General features: G+C 41.7%; 1 protein-coding gene and 1 pseudogene across 5 annotated transcripts in view; one reads left to right on the top strand and one right to left on the bottom strand.

The window, feature by feature from the left end:
* The window catches only part of SORCS1 (sortilin related VPS10 domain containing receptor 1), a 1,028,639-nt gene that overhangs the window by 633,642 nt on the left and 376,711 nt on the right, over positions 1-18,286 (bottom strand). The window lies entirely within an intron of this gene.
* On the top strand, positions 17,996-18,092 carry LOC143932536 (U6 spliceosomal RNA; annotated as a pseudogene).

Genomic DNA, 18,286 nt, shown 5'->3' with positions numbered 1-18,286 from the left:
CGCACTCAGTGCACGTTGGCGACAGACGGGCTATTTAAGGATGCTCCTACTCATGATTAAGTGCTGACTAGTCTTTCAGCTATTACATGTACCTTCCTGCTACTTTGCTTGTTTTCTTGTTGTTGATCTTGCTTACCTCTGACTTGAACTTAAATCATAATTTTGCCTTGTTGCCATATCCTGACCTCAACTCTGTTCCTGACCACATCTTTGCCTTATAATTCTGTACTTCACTGCCTGTTTGCTGCTGACCTTGGCTATCACTGTGACCATGCTTCTGTTCCTGGCTCTGCTCCCACATTCAGTTTTAGTGCCTACCTGGCTGTCATCTGCATCGGCTCTGCTCACCACAGTGTTTTCCTGCCTCAAGTCTGCTGGGAGCTCTTGACAAGCTTCGTATCTGGAACCTGCAGCCCATGTGGCATGCCCATTCAACTTCAGCTGGATCTCTGTGCACAAATACTGTTCCTGACCTGATGTTCTGCCAGCCTGCCTGGGACCACATCACCTGCTGCAAGCACTCCTATGAACACCTGCTGACACTCATGTTCCTCCTGTCCCTCAGTGCCCTCTGTTCCATCTTCAGTGGGAACTGGGCTGGAGATACAAGAGAGGCCTACCTCATCATTTCAGTCTCCGTTTAACTATATGACAGTCTCTGTTACAGCTCCAAAGAAGAAATGGGAACTGTTTACCTTATTGAAAGACTCAAAACATGGATTAATCCATCAAACAAACAAGACAGTCCATCTAAAATACAACGCGTTTCACTTGGTTAGGTGTTTAGTCATAGGGTCTACTTAACAAGTAAACTGTGTCAGTGTTTGAACCTCAGAAGGCATGATCTGTTTGTTGGATGGAATAATATGTGATCTTGAGGTTTTCAATACAGCTTGCTTCTTTGAACTTGTTCCTTGCAAGATTCTGGACTGTCATCCCCATCTTATAAACTGATAATTTGTACAACATTACAAGCTGGCATGAATAAATTCCTGACAGGTCAAAATGTACAACAGCAGTATAATGTTTAAAACATTCTCTACCTTTTATTAATAAAAGAAAACATCCATGACTTCCAATCTGTGACCTTGTCCAGGTTAAGATGATGTCATTAGAATGTTGCAATCATCAGGAATATACAATTCCTCAGTCTTCTCCCCCCCAGTAATCAGACTGCAACATTGTAAGTTTGTAGCAAGTCACAAGGCGAGTCTCGGCTGAAGGAGGGGCAGAGCTATGTCAGACATTTGTGAACACAGCCAAGAATTGCACAGGGACCAGGATTTAAATGATTGAGTGATCTCTGAGCTGACATCTCAGTCCATGAAGTAGATGGCTCAGATGGCTATCACAGCCAACAAATAAATACAACCAAAAAAAGATCCCAGAAGGATACAATAGATGCAACAAGTATATGTATTCAATAAACATGGTATAAGGGTCCAGAATGTCCATAGTAAACATCAATACAAAGTACTAAAAGGAGAATTAATCCAGACTGCAATTGTAAAACTCCAAAGGATGTAAAAAAGTCACCAAGGTATAGTGGCTAAGATGCTACCCCACCTTTATCAATAGCCATGCCTGAAACTGATTGATGGAGGATGGACCATAGCTGGAATGAATTTGGCCTAATACAGGAAGAAGTGACAGAAGACCCTCTCAATGTCGGCAGCCATTCTCTTCATGTACTTTGTAGAATGTGCCTAAAACTTTTAAACTAAATAGAAATACCAATATCTGGGGATGAGCTTAAATTACCATGGCCATGAGCTATGACTGTGTACCTCCATGATGTCACATCTTTAACCACATGGCCATACTTGCAAACCATTGCATATACAACATTTTATTGTATATATTGTATAATAAAAGTATTATCACATCTCCAAAATAATTAGTAGGGGGACAATGGGAAGATTTTATGGAGAATAAAGGGTAATTAGAGATGTGTTTACTAATGGACAGTACTGGCAACTTTGTGACAATGACATAAAAAGGACCTCAGAGTCCATTAAAATTGTTTGGGTGCCTTTTGCTGTTAGATAATGTTTTTAAATAAAGTTTGTATTCTTTTACGCTGCATTCTGCTTATTACTGCTGTTTTGGTTCTGTTTTCTGTAATTGTTGCTGTTGCGCAATATTTCCCCAACCTTAAATAAAAAGATATTTGATTTTAATTAATCAGAACATTTGAATAATGAGCGCTTAAAGTTAAATTACAATGCTCTAAACTTCAACCTGCAATAAAGAAAGTAAGTTGCCAATAAGATATCAAGGCAATAAACATTAGATTAAGCAGAACATTTATAATTAATGGGCCATTTTAATAAGACCAATTACAATATAGCCATGTAATTCTCTGCCGATGGCAGCTGCCTGCAGAAATTGGAGCCGGAAGAGAAAATTAAAAAAAATGCTTTGATGCAAAAGTTACAAGGATTTTCTGTTGCAATTGTCATTTCTTATAATGGTCTTTCATTTCCTGCTGTGCTGCTACAAATGTGTTGCACTTTTCAGATATTTTTCATTTTTGTAGCCCCCTTTATGACCAAGGGCTATTGATGCTTAGGTGTCTAAGTACGTTTAGTAGTGTTAACATGTGTCAGAGAATTTGACAAATAATATTAAATATTTTTTTAAGGACTTATATATATATACACAGTATATATATATATATATATATATATATATATATATATATATATATATATATATATATATATATATATATATATATATATGGCAAGTATGATGTTTCAATAAATAAAAGTGCTCCAGCTATATACTGTATATATATATATATATATATATATATTACAGTATCTCACAAAAGTAAGTACACCCTTCACATTTTTGTAAATATTTTATTATATCTTTTCATGTGACAACACTGAATAAATTACACTGTGCTACAATGTAAAGTAGTGAGTGTACCACTTGTATAACATAAATTCGCTGTCCCCTCAAATTAACTCAACACACAGCCATTAATGTTGAAACCGCTGGCAACAAAAGTGAGTACACCCCTAAGTGAAAATGTCCAAATTGGGCCCAAATAGCAATTTCCCCTGCCCGGTGTCATGTGACTCGTTACTGTTACAAGGTCTTAGGTGTGAATGGGGAGCAGGTGTGTCAAATTTGGTGTTATTGCTCTCACTCTGACATACTGATCACTGGAAGTTCAACATGGCACCTCATGGCAAAGAACTCTCTGAAGAGCTGAAAAAAAGAATTGTTGCTCTACATAAAGATGGCCTAGGCTATAAGAAGATTGCCAAGACCCTGAAACCTCAAGCTGCAGCATGGTGGCCAAAACCATACAGCGGTTTAACAGTACAGGTTCCACTCAGAACAGGCCTCGCCATGGTTGACCAAAAAAGTTGAGTGCACATGCTCAGTGTCATATCCAGAGGTTGTCTTTGGGAAATAGATATATGAGTGCTGCCAGCATTGCTGCAGAGGTTGAAGGGATGGGGGGGTCAGCCTGTCAGTGCTGAGACCATATGCTGCACACTGCATCAAATTGCTCTGCATGGTTGTCATCCCAGAAGGAAGCCTCTTCTAAAGATGATGCACATGAAAGCCCGCAAACAGTTTGCTGAAGACAAGCAAATTAGGACATGGAATACTGGAACCATGTCTGTGGTCTGATGAGATCAAGATAACTTATTTGGTTCAGTTGGTTTCAAGCGTGTGTGGCGGCAACCAGGTGAGGAGTACAAAGACAAATGTGTCTTGCCTACAGTCAAGCATGGTGGTGGGAGTGTCATGGTCTGGGGCTGCATTAGTGCTTCCGGCACTGGAGAGCTACAGTTCATTGAGGGAACCATGAATACCAACATGTACTGTGACATACTAAAGCAGAGCATGATCCCCTCCCTTCAGAGACTGGGCCGCAGGGCAGTATTCCAACATGATAACGACCCCAAACACACGACCACTGCCTTGCTAAAGAAGCTGAGGGTAAAGGTGATGAACTGGCCAACCATGTCTCCAGACCTAAACCCTATTGAGCAACTGTGGGGCATCCTCAAATAGAAGGTGGAGGAGCCCAAGGTCTCTAACATCCACCAGCTCCGTGATGTCATCTTGGAGAAGTGAAAGAGGACTTCAGTGGCAACCTGTGAAGCTCTGGTGAACTCCATGCCCACTAGGATTAAAGTAGTGCTGGGAAATAATGGTGGACACACACAATATTGACACCTTGGGCCCAATTTGGACATTTTCACTTAGGGGTGTACTTACTTTTGTTTCCAGTGGTTTCGATATTAATGGCTGTCAGTTGAGTTATTTTGGGGGGGGCAGCAAATTTACACTTTTATACAAGCTGTACACTCACTACATTGTAGCAAAGTGTAATTTCTTCAGTGTTGTCATATGAAAAGATATAATAACATATTTACAAAAATGTGAGGGGTGTACTCACTTTTGTGAGATACTGTATTATACATATATATATATATATATATATATATATATATATATATATATATATATATATATACACACACACAGTTACCATATATATTTGGACACAGGCACAATTTTCATACTTATGGCTCTGTATGCCACCAGAATAAAATTAAGATGAAACAATCCAAATTAATTTGAAATGCAGCTTTAATTCAAGGGGTTGAACATAAATATTAAAGCGCCGTTCCACCTGTTTTTTAGTTTAATATAAGTCAGCAGCTACAAAAAGTGTAGCTTCTGACTTTTAATAAACAGACATTTACCTGTCCAACGGTCCAGCGATGCGGACACCGGAGCCTTGCTTCTCTCCCCCTTCTGTCCGTGGCACCGCCATAGCAACTGTGGGCACTCAGTCGTGACAGCTTACGGCTTCATGGCCGTGCATGCACTGTGCATGCGTGAGTCACGCTGCACTCTGCTATTGGCCAGGCAATCTTCTGGGACATGTGACGGGTCCCAGAAGATCGCTGGTAATGGGGGCTGCCTAGGGCTTGAGGAGGAGTCGCCTAAGCGGCCTAGAAGAGGAAGCAGGAAGTGGGACAGGAAGTTCCACTCAAAACAAGGTACTCACCCCCCTCCCAAAAAAATGACATGCCAATTGAGGCATATCAGGGGGCGAGAAAGTGCTTAAAGTGGAAGTTCCACTTTTAGGTGGAACTCGGCTTAAAGTATAAATTTTAGGAACTGAAACCAGTTTTATACACAGTCACCCAATTTTCGGGGACTCAAATATAATTGGACAAATGAATATAATCATAAAAAAAATTTAATTTTTAATATTGTGTTGGGAATCCTTTACTGGCAATGACTGCCTGAAGTCTAGAACCCATGGACATTACCAAAGACTGGTTTTCCTCCTTTCTGATCCTTTGCCAGGCTCTAATGTCTTCAGTTGTTTTTTGTTTGTAGGTCTTTCTGCCCTTAGTTTTCCCTCCAGCAAGTGAAATGCATGCTCAATTGGGTTGAGATCAGGTGATTGACCATTGCAGGATATTCCACTTCTCCTTTTACCTTCAAAAGCTCCTGGATTACTTTTGCAGTGTGTTTTAGAACATTGGCCATCTGTACTGTGAAGCGCCCTCCAATCAACTTTGCTGCATTTGGCTGAATCTGGACTGAAAGTATATCTCTAAACACCGCAGAATTCATCTGATTGCTTCTGTCTTCTGTCACATCATCAATAAACACAAATGACCCAGTGCCACTGGAAGCCATGCATGCCCATGCCATCACACTGCCTCCACCATGTTTTACAGATGACGTTGTGTGCTTTGGATCATGAGCTGTCCCAAGACTTCTCCACATTTTTTTGGTAAAGTTTAATCTGGCTTTTCTATTCCTAGGCTTATGAATGGTTATGAATCCTGCAGAGTGTCCATCACTTTTCTGGATGTTGTGAATGGGTTTTTCTTTACCATAGAGAGGGTCCTGCGATCATCCACCACTATTGTCTTCCGATGACATCCAGGCCTTTTTATGTTGATGAGCTCACAAGTGCATTCTTCTTTCCTCAGAATGTACCAAACTGTTGATTTGGCCACTTCTAATGTTGCTGTTATCTCTCTGATGGATTTGTTTCATTTTTAAAGGCTTACAATGGCCTGTTTCACTTGCACGGACAGCTCCTTTGAATGCATGATGTAGGTTCACAGCAATAGATTCCAAATGCAAACACCAGAATCAACTCCAAACCTTTTGCCTGTTTAAGTGATGAAGAAATAACAAAGGAGTAGCCCCACACCTGGCCATGAAACAGCTTTTGATTCAATTGTCCAATTACTTTTGGCCCCTTGAAAAAAGCTGACTTTTAATAAGGGCACTTACCTGTCCAGTGAGCCCATGATGTCGGCCTCCCGAGGCCGGTCCATCCATCGGATCGGGTGCCAGCGTCGCCATCCTAACTAAGGGAAACAGGCAGCGGAGCCTTGTGGCTTCACTGCCTGTTTCCTACTGCGCATGTGCGAGTCGCGAGGTGCTTTGTGAATGGCTCTGTTGTTTTCTGGGACACACATGTCCCAGAAGACAACGGGCAGCTCGTCAAAGAGGAGGACATCACAGAACAGCACCGTGGAATAGGATGAGGCAGATTAGGAAGACTGCATAGCAACAGGGGTTTCTGGTAAGTCATTTTTTTTTCAAATGTTTCTTTCTATATTTTGTTGTAGAATTTTCATGTCATTTTTAAATTTAGGATGGACCTCTGCTTTAAACCTGAGAGTGTGCACTTTCAGCCTATATCCATTATATAAATATAGCCGGAAAAAAAAATATACCTGAAAAAAAAAGTGCCTCTGTCCAAATATATATGGACCTAACTGTATGTACATATATATATATATATATATATATATATATATATATATATATATATATATATATATATATATATATATATATATATACATATGCAGTATACATGCCTCAATGAAAAGCCCAAAAACATATTGGCTTTTCATTGACCTCCTATCTCCTATTGTGTGCAATAAATGTTTACTGGGCTGATATTATACCTGTGGTGCTTTCATCCTTTTCACATTCTATTTTATTTACAAAAAGTGTTCTGTTCCAGTCATTGTCCTCACTGGAGAAATTTCCCATTGTCTTTCCCAACATAAGTTAAGGAGATATCTCTCCGGAGAGGGCTAGTGATCACAGTAAACATCTAAACACAGTTGATTGATAATAAATGGCTTCAGCTAAACACTAGCCACGAGTAGGGATGAGCCAAACAGTTCGGCTCATCCCTATTAACCCCGGTTCAGTTCACACCAGAACTTGTGAACAGGCAAAAAATTTGTGCGAACACCGTTAAATTCTATGGGACATAAACAATCAATGAAATAAAAAATCAAAAGTGCTCATTTTAAAGGCTTATAGGGAAGATATTGCCATAAAAAGTGTTTGGGGACCCAGGGTCCTGCCCCAGGAGACATGTATCAATGCAAAAAAACATTTTAAAAACAGCAGTTTTTTCCAGGAGCAGTGATTTTAATAATGCCTAAAGTGAACCAATAACAATTAAATATTCCTTTAAATATCATGCCTGGGGGGGGGGGGGGTGTCCCCTAAGTATGCCTGTAAAATAGAATATCTTTCCCATGTTTAGAACAATACCACAGCAAAATTACATTTCTGAAGGAAAGAATTTCATTCAAAACTGCTCGCGGCTGTAATGTATAGATAAAAAATCATTGAAGAAAACAGCATTTGTCCCCCCCCATGAAAAAATAAATTGTGTGGGGAAAAAAATTGCGTGGGGGTCCCCCCAAAATCCCCACCAGGCCCTTTAGGTCTGGTATGGATATTAAGGGGAACCCTGTGCCAATTTTTTTTTTTAAATGTTGTAGGGGCCCCCCCCCAAAATCCATACCAGGCCCTCCAAGCCTAGTATTGAGTTTAAGATTTTAAGGGGAACTCCAAACCAAAATAAAAAAAATGGCATGGGGTCCCTCCCAAAATCCATACCAGACCCTTATCTGAGCATGAAACCTGGCAGGCCGCAGAAAAGGGAGGGATGGAGGAGAGAGAGACGCCCTCCTGAACCATACCAGGCCACATGCCCTCAACATGGGGAGGGTGCTTTGGGGTCTTCCCCAAAACACCTTGTCCCCATGTTGATGGGGAAAAGGGCCTCATCCTCACAACCCTTACCCGGTGGTTTTGGGGGTCTGCGGGTGGGGGGCTTATTGGAATCTGGAAGCATCCTTTAGCAAGGGGACCCCCAGATCCCGCCCCCCTATGCAAATAGTAATCGGGTACAGTGTACCCCTACACATTCACCAAAAAAGTGTTAAAATGGTTAAAATGGCAGTAGAAAATGTGGGAGTCTTTTATTTAAAAAAAAGTCCTGCAATGTACATTCATCTCCGATCACAGCATCCGAAGGACCGAAAAAAAAGGAAAAAACTTTACCTCCATTGGAGGCTCCTGCTGACTGCAGGCTTTTTGCAATAACAGCTGTTATATAGCTGAGGGCGGGGCCATTCGATGATGTACTCACATGGGGGCGAGTTGTTAAAGGGGGCTCCCAGATTCCGATAGGCCCCCTGCCTCCAGACCCCCCACAACCACCAAGGGTTGTGAGGATGAGGCCCTTGTCCCCATCGTCATGGGGACAATGTGTTTTGTGGGAGGCCAAAAGCATCCTCCCCATGTTGAGGGCATTTGGCCTGGTACGGTTCAGGAGGGGGGTGCTCTCTCGTCCCCCCCTTTTCCTGCGGTCGGCCAGGTTGTGTGCTCAGATAAGGGTATGGGTTTTGAAGGGATCCTACGCCATTTCTTTTTAATTTTGGATCAGGGAGCCCCATAAAATCCATACCAGACCTGAAGGGCCTGGTATAAATTTTGGGGGGACCCCCATGCAATTTAATATCCATACCAGACCCAAAGGGCCTGTTAATGGACTAGGGGAGAGCCCATGCCATTTTTTTCAATGATTTTTACCTATATTGCCGGGATCCGGCAATACATTGCAGCCGCAAGCAGTTTTAAATGTAATTTTTCCTTTACAAATGTAATTTTTCTGCTCTCATTCATAAAACTATGTACGGCTGCTGTGTAATCAGCCTTTCATAGTATGGGGCGTGGACTCAGCCTCCCGAGCCACGTTTGGCCAAAAGCACCCTGCTTTTGGCCAATCATGGCTCTCACAGCAGACCACGCTGTGATTGGTCAAAGCATGCCGGCCGATCTCGCAGTGCATTGGTGGTCTCGATTGTTCATTATAGCACGTTCCGCGGGCACTCGCTTTTCCCACGAACACGCCATAATCTTCGGTATTCGTGAACACCCAATGTTTGAATCAAACTTGCATATGACTCGAACCACGGGCTCATCCCTAACAATGAGTGAAAGAAAAGTTTTTGTGTTATCATTCATATTCTCTGAAAAATGGCCAAGAAATGATAAATTCTGCCACAGTATGTAAACCTATGAGCACAACTGTATATATACATATAATATATATATATATAAATATAATTATTATATATTTGAAATATGTATATGTATATGATATGTATATGTAGCCACCTTATCCGACGACTAGTCAAATTCATTGCTGTTGCTTCATTGCTGTTGAGTGGTAAACAACCTAGCTGGATAAATAATCTATTTGTTCATTTGGTTTTCCCCTAAACTCATTGGAATTGTGGTTTCTTGCTTCTGCCAGTAGGTGTCACTGGTGCCTCTAATATTAGTGTGAGAAACTACAGTAAGACTGGCTTATGAATATGAAATTGGCTTCCTCTAACCAACCAGTAAGAGTTTCCTGACCACTGGTGCCTGATGGCGGTGATATAAATATTTGGGGAAGGCCAAGAGATCGTTCTTGTCTTTATTTGTTTAATTCCCTTTAAGGGGACTTGGCAGTGGTGTGTTCTATGCCTACATATTTTTTTCTAATAGGTGTCCCTCGTTCCCATCTCAAAAAGTTGGGAGGTATGGGCCTCACCTGAGGAGCCATGGAGGACCTCCAAATGTTGTGAGGGTCAAAAGAAGCTTGGGAGTGAAGTGTGGACCTCACTGGAGTATATGCTGGTGGCTGATCCTTTAAATGCTTTACAGGCAGGGGGAGCAATCAGTGATTGCCGGTTCGGCTTAAAGGTTCTTCATCTGTAAGGTCTGTAAGTACTTTGTACTATTCCATGGAGTCTACACATCTGCTAGTTCATGGGTGTTCTGTGCCCTATTCCTTAAGACAACCAATATATATTTTTTACATATTTAACTCTCGGGTACTAAAAGCACTCCAACAAAAGCATGTAGGGTATGCTTATTTAGTTCTATTCATATGTACAAGCTCCAATATGTATGTAGCACCTTCAGAATACCCTGAGGCTCGGATAAATAGCCTATATTGAGCTGAATGGGCAATAGATACAGTTTTGTGGAAAGCCTTTCCAGAAGAGTGGAGGCTGATATAGCCACAAAAGGGAGCAACCCCAAATCAATTTGGGTGGTTTTGGAATGGGGTGTCCAGCAAAGTTATTTAAATATTATGGTTAAGTGGTCACAATCCATTCAAGAAGAAACAATGGATATATTTCCAGATTGGACAATCAATGTATTTTAATTGATTCTTTCTCATCCAACATCAGTACCTGACCTCATTCATGCTCCTTTGGTTGAGTGGCCACAAAATCCCACAGACACCCTTCAAAACCTTGTGGAAAGCCTTCCCAGAAGCGTATAGGGTATAAGAAACCAAAACGCAGTGCAACTCCACATAATGTCCATAGTTTTGGAATAGGATGTCCAACAAGCTCATATAGCCGTGATTATCAGGTGATCACTAACAATAGTGTGGATAAAAAATAAATGGCCCTGGCCAATTGGCTACATGTGGAAATAAAATGTACAAGATTAAAAATATTTAAGACAACCAAAATGTATTTTACTTATTTCATTCTCAGGTACTTTAAGAATTCTAGTACCAAGGCACGTAGGCTATGCTTGTCCAGTTCCATTCATATCTGCAAACTCCAAATTGTATGTGACATCTTCAAAATACCTAGAGGCCTGTATAAATAGTCCCTATTGGGCAACAATTTCCATAGACACACTTCTAAATTATGTAAAAATCTTCCCAGCAGAATAGAGGCTGTTATAGCAACAGAAGGGGGCAACTCCAAATGAATGTCCATGATTCTGGAATGGGGTGTCCAGCAATGTTACTGTATTTAAATATGATGGTCAAGTTTCCACAAACCATTCATGAAGAAACAATGGATACATTTCCAGACTGGACAATCAATGTGTCTTAGTTGATTCTTCCTTATCCAACATTGGTGCCTGACCTCATTCATGCTCCTTTAGTTAAATGGGCACAAAATCCCACAGAAACCTTCCAAAGTCTTGTCGAAAGCCTTGCCAGTAGACTGCAGGCTGTTATAGCCAAAACGCAGATGAAACTCCACAATAATGTCCGTAGTTCTGGAATAGGGTGTCCAACAAGCTCATATAAGTGTGTTCATCAGGCTACCACTAACAATAATGTGAATCACTTCTCTTAAACAAGTGGCCCTAGCCAATTGGGTAAATGTGGAAGTCAAATGTAGGTCTGTTGGTCAGGTGACCACTTTCTTGGTCAATATAGTGGATCACTTCTCTTAAACGAGTGGCTAAACATGGAAGTGAAATTAATAAGATTAAAAAAATTAAGACAACCAAGAAATTTATTTTACTTATTTAATTTTCAGGTACTAAAAGAACTCCACAACGAGGCATCTAGGCTATGGTTGTCCAGATCCATTCATATCTACAAGCTCCAGATTGTATGTGGCACCTTCAGAATACCCTGAGGCTTGTATAAATAGTCTCTATTAATAATTTAAGCACACAAGCAAATGCACATTTCACAATTTCACATAGTTGATGGCAACATAGAATTTTTCTTTAGGGATTGAGGGGGGGGGGGGGTTAGGTTTATAAAATAATGAAATCTATCAGTGAAAGCAGATATTAGAGAATTAATGTAGGCTTGCGGTAACTTTTCCAGACTTGGTGCCTGATTAAAACCCTCTAACAAATTAGTGTTAATCTGATTAAATTACTTCTTGTTGCGTTTATGTTCAACTAAAGATGCATGCCTGTGGTAGCTGCAGGGAGTTTCGTTAATTTTTAGTAACAAGTGTGGCTAAAATAACACCGCTGACTCCTATTCAAAGCTTCAGGTCTGCAACCTCGGAAATGCCGATGAATGTTTGGGGTAATTACTCCTAATAATCTGACAAGAGTCTAGAGGCAGGCCACGGGAACCTGAATGTAAGAGGCGACTGACATATATAACTGATTATTTCATCCTAACCTGCTTCCAGGCTGTTTTCTGAGACTTCTCTGCCAAAGCTAGAATCATCTATTAAACATGTAGGAGGACAGAATCTAAATATAACCAATTATTAGCTATAGTTTTCACCATTTTAAATTGACGGTCAGACAGAAAAGTGTGTTTTCTTCGAAAGGAGAGCAAGTTTGTGCCAACTGCCAAGTATTGGTTGGGGACTACTCAGGTTCATTTTCCTACCTTTCAGATGGATTCATAAAATACATTTGTTGTCTGCTTGGGCCTGGCCGAGTCACTGCCATTTTCAGAAAATGTAGATTTTCTATTAATGGTAAAAGCAGGGCATGATAACATTCAACATATTTGTGATTTCTTTTCTTTTTTTTGTAAAAAAGTAAAATTAAAGCAGTTCTAAAGGCTGAAGGTTCTTTACCTTCCTTCACGCATTCTATGCACTAGACCAATCTTGATCTAGCAATGTGCACAAGCTCTCTCTCTCTCCTCACTGGTTCAGAGACAGCATTGGGTCCCACGGCTGTCAATCACAGCCAGTGAGAAGGGCGCGGAGGGAGGGACTGAGACGTGTCTATGGACAAGAGCAAAGCTTGGGAGTGAACACGCATGGGGGCACTCAGCAGGGGGAAGAAGCCAAGAATGTCAACGGGGGACTGCAAAAGGGAAGGATCGGGGCTGCCCTGTGCATAACCATTGCATGGAGTAGGTAAGTAAGTATGACATAAAATACCATTAGTATCACTTTAAGGCCAATCACTTTAAACTGAAAATCAAATACCCAGTTAAATACACAGATGAAATACATAAATGGAATATTTGCATTTCTGTATATCCAGTCCTAAAATTTACACAGCTCTGCCTCACAGCACAGCCCTGTATTGCACCTCTATAGTCTGTGACTGAGCAGTGAAAGTAAAAGTAGCACATTGATGAGCTCATCTCTTTGTCACTCTGTTCTTTCCACCTATCAGCATGTTCCGAGTTAGCACATGCAGCCCACCTCTCTCCATGGATGTCCAGTAACGCAGTTAGCAAAGAGACCGCTGCTTTGACAGACAGCACTTGCCTCCAACTTCAAGCACCTGCCGATTGCCTGGAACATTTTAGGTGAAAAATGCCCCTCCTCCCGTATTCCTCAGAACACGCTAGTCTTGGGCAAGTGCTTAGTGATGAAGAATGTAAAAGTAACATGTCAAATTATTATTATTATTATATGTAGCGGATGACATTTGGGACCAAATGTCACGCGCTTTGTAAATTTAGTTTTTGCCTCAGGACCTTACAGTACTGGGGGTTAATTGTGTAGGTAAGCCTTAACACCAGTCTGGCCAGGCCATGATTGATGTTCTGCCTGATCATGTGAGCGGTGTGGTGCACATGACAGTCAAGAACCAGGCTTGGTTGGATGTTTGGGTATGGCCCTATCGGAGCCAATCAGCGGGAGTGCCAGACCCGCTGAGGAGTCTGGGAGGTGGTACTTAAGCAGGTGTGGGTCACGTCTTCAGGGTTCCGGAGTTGTCTGAGGGACCTGTGTGGTCTGTTCTGGTTCCAGGACCGGGGTAGCCCCGTGAGGGATCCCGGTTACAGGGTGTTTGACATCCCGCAGCATGTTCCTGTCAGTGACCCCTGTTAGACCCGACTCGTCTTGGGTAGGGATCCATCTGTTCCCGAGTCTCAGAACCTGCCGGTCCAAGGTGCTGTAACTGAGGGAGCCTACACACAGTCGGAATTTCCAACAAAAAGCTCCCATCGAATATTTTCTGTCTGAAAATCCGACCGTGTGTACGGGGCATAAGACTACAAAAATGTTGCAAATACACAGGGATGTGTCTTGAATCAATCTTTCTTATAAAAATGACAAGTGTAACAAGTTCTGAAACCGCAAACAACTCCGGTGATGGTAAACCACTCTGTTTAAGAAAGACCTTCAGCATACAAGATGAAACATATAAAGTTGTGAGCGGCAGCACATTAACGCACTGAGCAAGTGCCTATCAAACGCACCATTAGCCTGATATGTCCCGGCACTTTATAAGTCTTAAGAGTAAGTCTATAACTCTTGTGCTCAGCAATTGTTGCAGCTTATAATGTCCGCTGTCGAATTATACGATACACAAAACCCGCCCGCCAATCGCAAACACTTCCGGCGATAAAATAATATGCAGCAAGAGCTATTTACACACCTAATAATTATACTCCAGTCACTTTTATGATATTGAAATGATTGTGTCATGTTGGATTCATAGCTTTACATTCTTTAATTGTTAGCGCATCTCTCAGACGTGTGCTATATTATTAGAATTCTGCTTCCTACTGCTCGAAGGAACGTTTATTCTTATAAAACTCACATTTGGCCAAGAGTTAAAGTGATAGTAAAGTCTCTTTTTATAAAACAATAAAAATATAACAAACATGTTATACTCACCTGCTCTGTGCACCAACCGCACAATGCAGCCAGATCCTCCTCTTCTCAGGTCCCCCATCCTGGCCCCTCCTTCCTGCTGAGCCCCAGAGCAAGCAGCTTACAATGGGGACACCCGAGCACACTCGCTCCTGATTTGTGGCTCTGCATGTCCATTCACACACGGCCCTGCCCCCTCTCCCTCCTGATTGGCTCAGTGGCTGTCACAGCCAATGAGGAAGCAGAGTCCCCAAAGGGCTGGAGCACTTGTGCACATAGCTGGATCGAGATGGGGCTCAGACAAGGATTGGGGAGGGGTGTTTCGGGGGGGGGGGGGGGGGGGGAGAGGTTTTAACTTTCATGGATAGAATTCATGAAGGTAAAAAACTTTGAGTCTTTAGAACCACTCTATCTCAGTATTTTTGTGGTAGTGAGGAGCAATGGATCACTCAATATGTTCTATACCAATTCATTAGCAGCTCCCATTTCTAGAACTCTTGTAGATGGCCCCTAGGCTTGGTACACACCTACAGGTTCAACCAAGCACTCAATTTTCTCGGCTTCTCACGCCATGCACAGGGTTGCTATTAACAATTAAAATAACAGCCACACATCTGCTAAAGGGCAGCACCATTCTGTACATGTCGGCAAAGCACATGATTTTGCGTGTGTTGTCAATATGAATATACACTATACTGTCAAAAGTATTGGAACACAAGCCATTACACGCACATGAACTTTAATGGCATCCCAGTCTTAGTCCATAAGGTTCAATATTGAGTTGGCGGACCTCAGCTGCAAAGTCCGTCGGATTGTCCGCCAGACCAAAGTCCGGTCGTGTGTACGCGAAATTAATCCGTAGGGTTCAATACTGAGTTGGCCCACCCTTTGCAGATATAAGAGCTTCAGCTCTTCTGGGAAGGCTGTCCACAAGGTTTAGAAGTGTGTCTATGGGAATGTTTGATCATTCATCCAGAAATGTATTTGTGAGGTCAGGCGCTGATGTTGGAGGAGAAGGCCTGGCTCGCAGTCTCCGCTCTAATTCATTTCAAAGGTGTTCTATCGGATTGAGGCCAGTCAAGTTCTTCCACCTCAAAATTGCTCATCCGTGTCTTTATGGACCTTTTCTTTGTGCACTGATGCGCAGTAATGTTGGAACAGGAAGGGGCCATCCCCAAACTGTTCCCACATAGTTGGGGGGATGAACTTGTCCAAAATGTCTTTGTATGCTGACGCCTTAAGAGTTCCCTTCACTGGAACTAAGGGGCCAAGCCAAACCCCTGAAACACAACCCCACATCACAATCTCCCCTCCACCAAATGATTCGGACCAGTGCACAAAGCAAGGTCCATACATACATGGATGATCGAGTTTGGGGTGGAGGAACTTGACTGTCCTGCACAGAGTCATGACCTCAACCTGACAGAACACCTTTGGGATGAATTAGAGCAGATACTCCCGATCCATGGGAAAAGTCTCTCAGATGCATTTTTGCTCCCTAGTGGGCCTAATCATGTATCGCCACACAAACATGTGAATGCAAACATTCATGTAAGTTCCACACGTACTGTTGTGTGAAAATTTTTTGATTTTATTTTTTTTTTGCATATTTGTCAAACTTAAATGACTCAGATCATCAAATAAATTGTATAATTATACAAAGATAACCAGAGTAAATACAAATAGCAATTTTTAAATGATGGTTTTATTTATTAAGGCAAAAAAGCTGTTCAAACCTGCCTGGCTTTATGTGAAAAAGTAACTGCCCTCTAAACCTAATAACTGGTTGCGCCACCCTTGGCGGCAACAACTGCAGTCAAGCGTTTGCAATAACTGGCAATGAGTCTTTCACATTGCTGTGGAACAATTTTGGCCCACTCTTCTTTGCAGAATTGTTTTAATTCAACTTTGTTTCTAATCTATTCTTAATTTTTTTTAGATTGTGGCATGCATGATGTGTGGCTTTTTGTGATCAGTTAGCAAGCTTCACTTTGTCAGACAGCTTCTATTTATGTGATTTCTTGATTCAACAGGTCTGGTAGTAATCAGGTCTGGGTGTGGCAAGTGAAATTTATCTCAGCTTTCCAAAAAATTGTGGTTAATAACAGTTCATTCATGACTCAGCATGGGAGGGGGCAATTACTTTTTCACATAGGGCCAGGCAGGATTGAACAGCTTTTTTTCCCTTAATAAATGAAATAATAATTTAAAAACTGCATCTTGGATTTACTAAAATTAGTTTGGGGATCTGAATCATTTAAGTGTGAGAAATATGAAAAAAAAAAATCAGGAAGGGGGCAAATCATTTTTCACACAACTGTAGATACATATTGACACACATGTGAGGTATCACTGTGAATGTCGGACTGAAAGCAATCATTGTAGGGGCCACAATTCATAATTAACTATAAACCGATTACCATTTAGGGACTTTTAAAGAGTCACCAATGAAAAGTTTGGGTACCATAGTCTTTTAGCACAGGTGCATACAGGGGCGGACTGACCATTCGGGCAGTGCCCAAGGGCCCCATGCCACTAAGGGGCCCCATCAGGGTTGCCAGCCTCAATAAAAGCAGGGACAGTATGTAAAAATCTGTGTTTTTTTTTTAAATCCGAAGATTATAGCTGCCCCCCCCTCTCCAGTACCTTTTCAGTGTGTGTATGTGTATTCTGGGTGTGTATACTGTGTGTGTATATTGTGTGTCTGTGTGTGTATACTGTATGTGTGTGTGTGCGTGTGTGTATACCATGTGGCTCCATAATCTATTGCCTGGGGGCCCCATAATCTCCTATTGCCTGGGGGCCCCATATTCTCCTATTGACCCCTCAATCTTCTGTTATTTACCGGGGCCCCATGAGTTGTCAGTCCGCCCCTGGGTGCATAACATTTTGGGTCCTGACATGATTGGTATCGATTGACTCAAAAGGATAATGGGTATTATGTTGTGTTGGTGTGCACTAAAAATAATTTTAGTGTATTTTTTATTTTTATTTTTTGCACCTGAATTCAACCTGAACAGGTGAACAGAACCGCACTGGACTCCCGTACTAAAACTGCGGCCGCATATATGTGAATGGAGTCTTAGGTAGTAAAAAAATAGCAAAATGCACATTCTGGGCTGTACTATGGGTACAAATAATAACTAACATATACATATGTAGTATCACTGCGATCGTCAAGAGCAGGAGAACTTAATTTGGCGTATCCTTTGGTGGAAGGGTATGATAGTAGCAAGAAATATACAGCTACATTTTTTTTTGTTTTCTTTTTTTACTGCTTTCGGACAGTTTTCCTTTGTTATTAAAAAAAATTAGGAGATGTCCTCGCTTCGGCAGGACATATACTATAATTGGAATGATACAGAGAAGATTAGCATGGCCTCTGACATGCAAATTCGTGAAGCGTTCCATGTTTTTGGTACAATACCAATATGAACAGATAGGAGAGTGTAATTGGATACTTTTGTACAACTTCGACAAAAATGACCTGGCCGCTCCAGGCGTTGGGCGCAGTGTGTTCCTATTAGGGCGCCTGGGGTGTGGGGCAGGACCGGGTTTTGACGCTCTGGAAAACCAATTAGCACTTGGACATGAAAAGTACATATTGCAGC

The sequence above is a fragment of the Lithobates pipiens genome, unplaced genomic scaffold (assembly GCF_037356315.1).
Source record: "Lithobates pipiens isolate NorthernLeopardFrog02 unplaced genomic scaffold, aLitPip1_a1.2 Scaffold_25, whole genome shotgun sequence".
Classification (NCBI taxonomy): Eukaryota; Metazoa; Chordata; class Amphibia; order Anura; family Ranidae; genus Lithobates; species Lithobates pipiens.
This window is presented reverse-complemented; position numbering and strand designations above follow the sequence as displayed.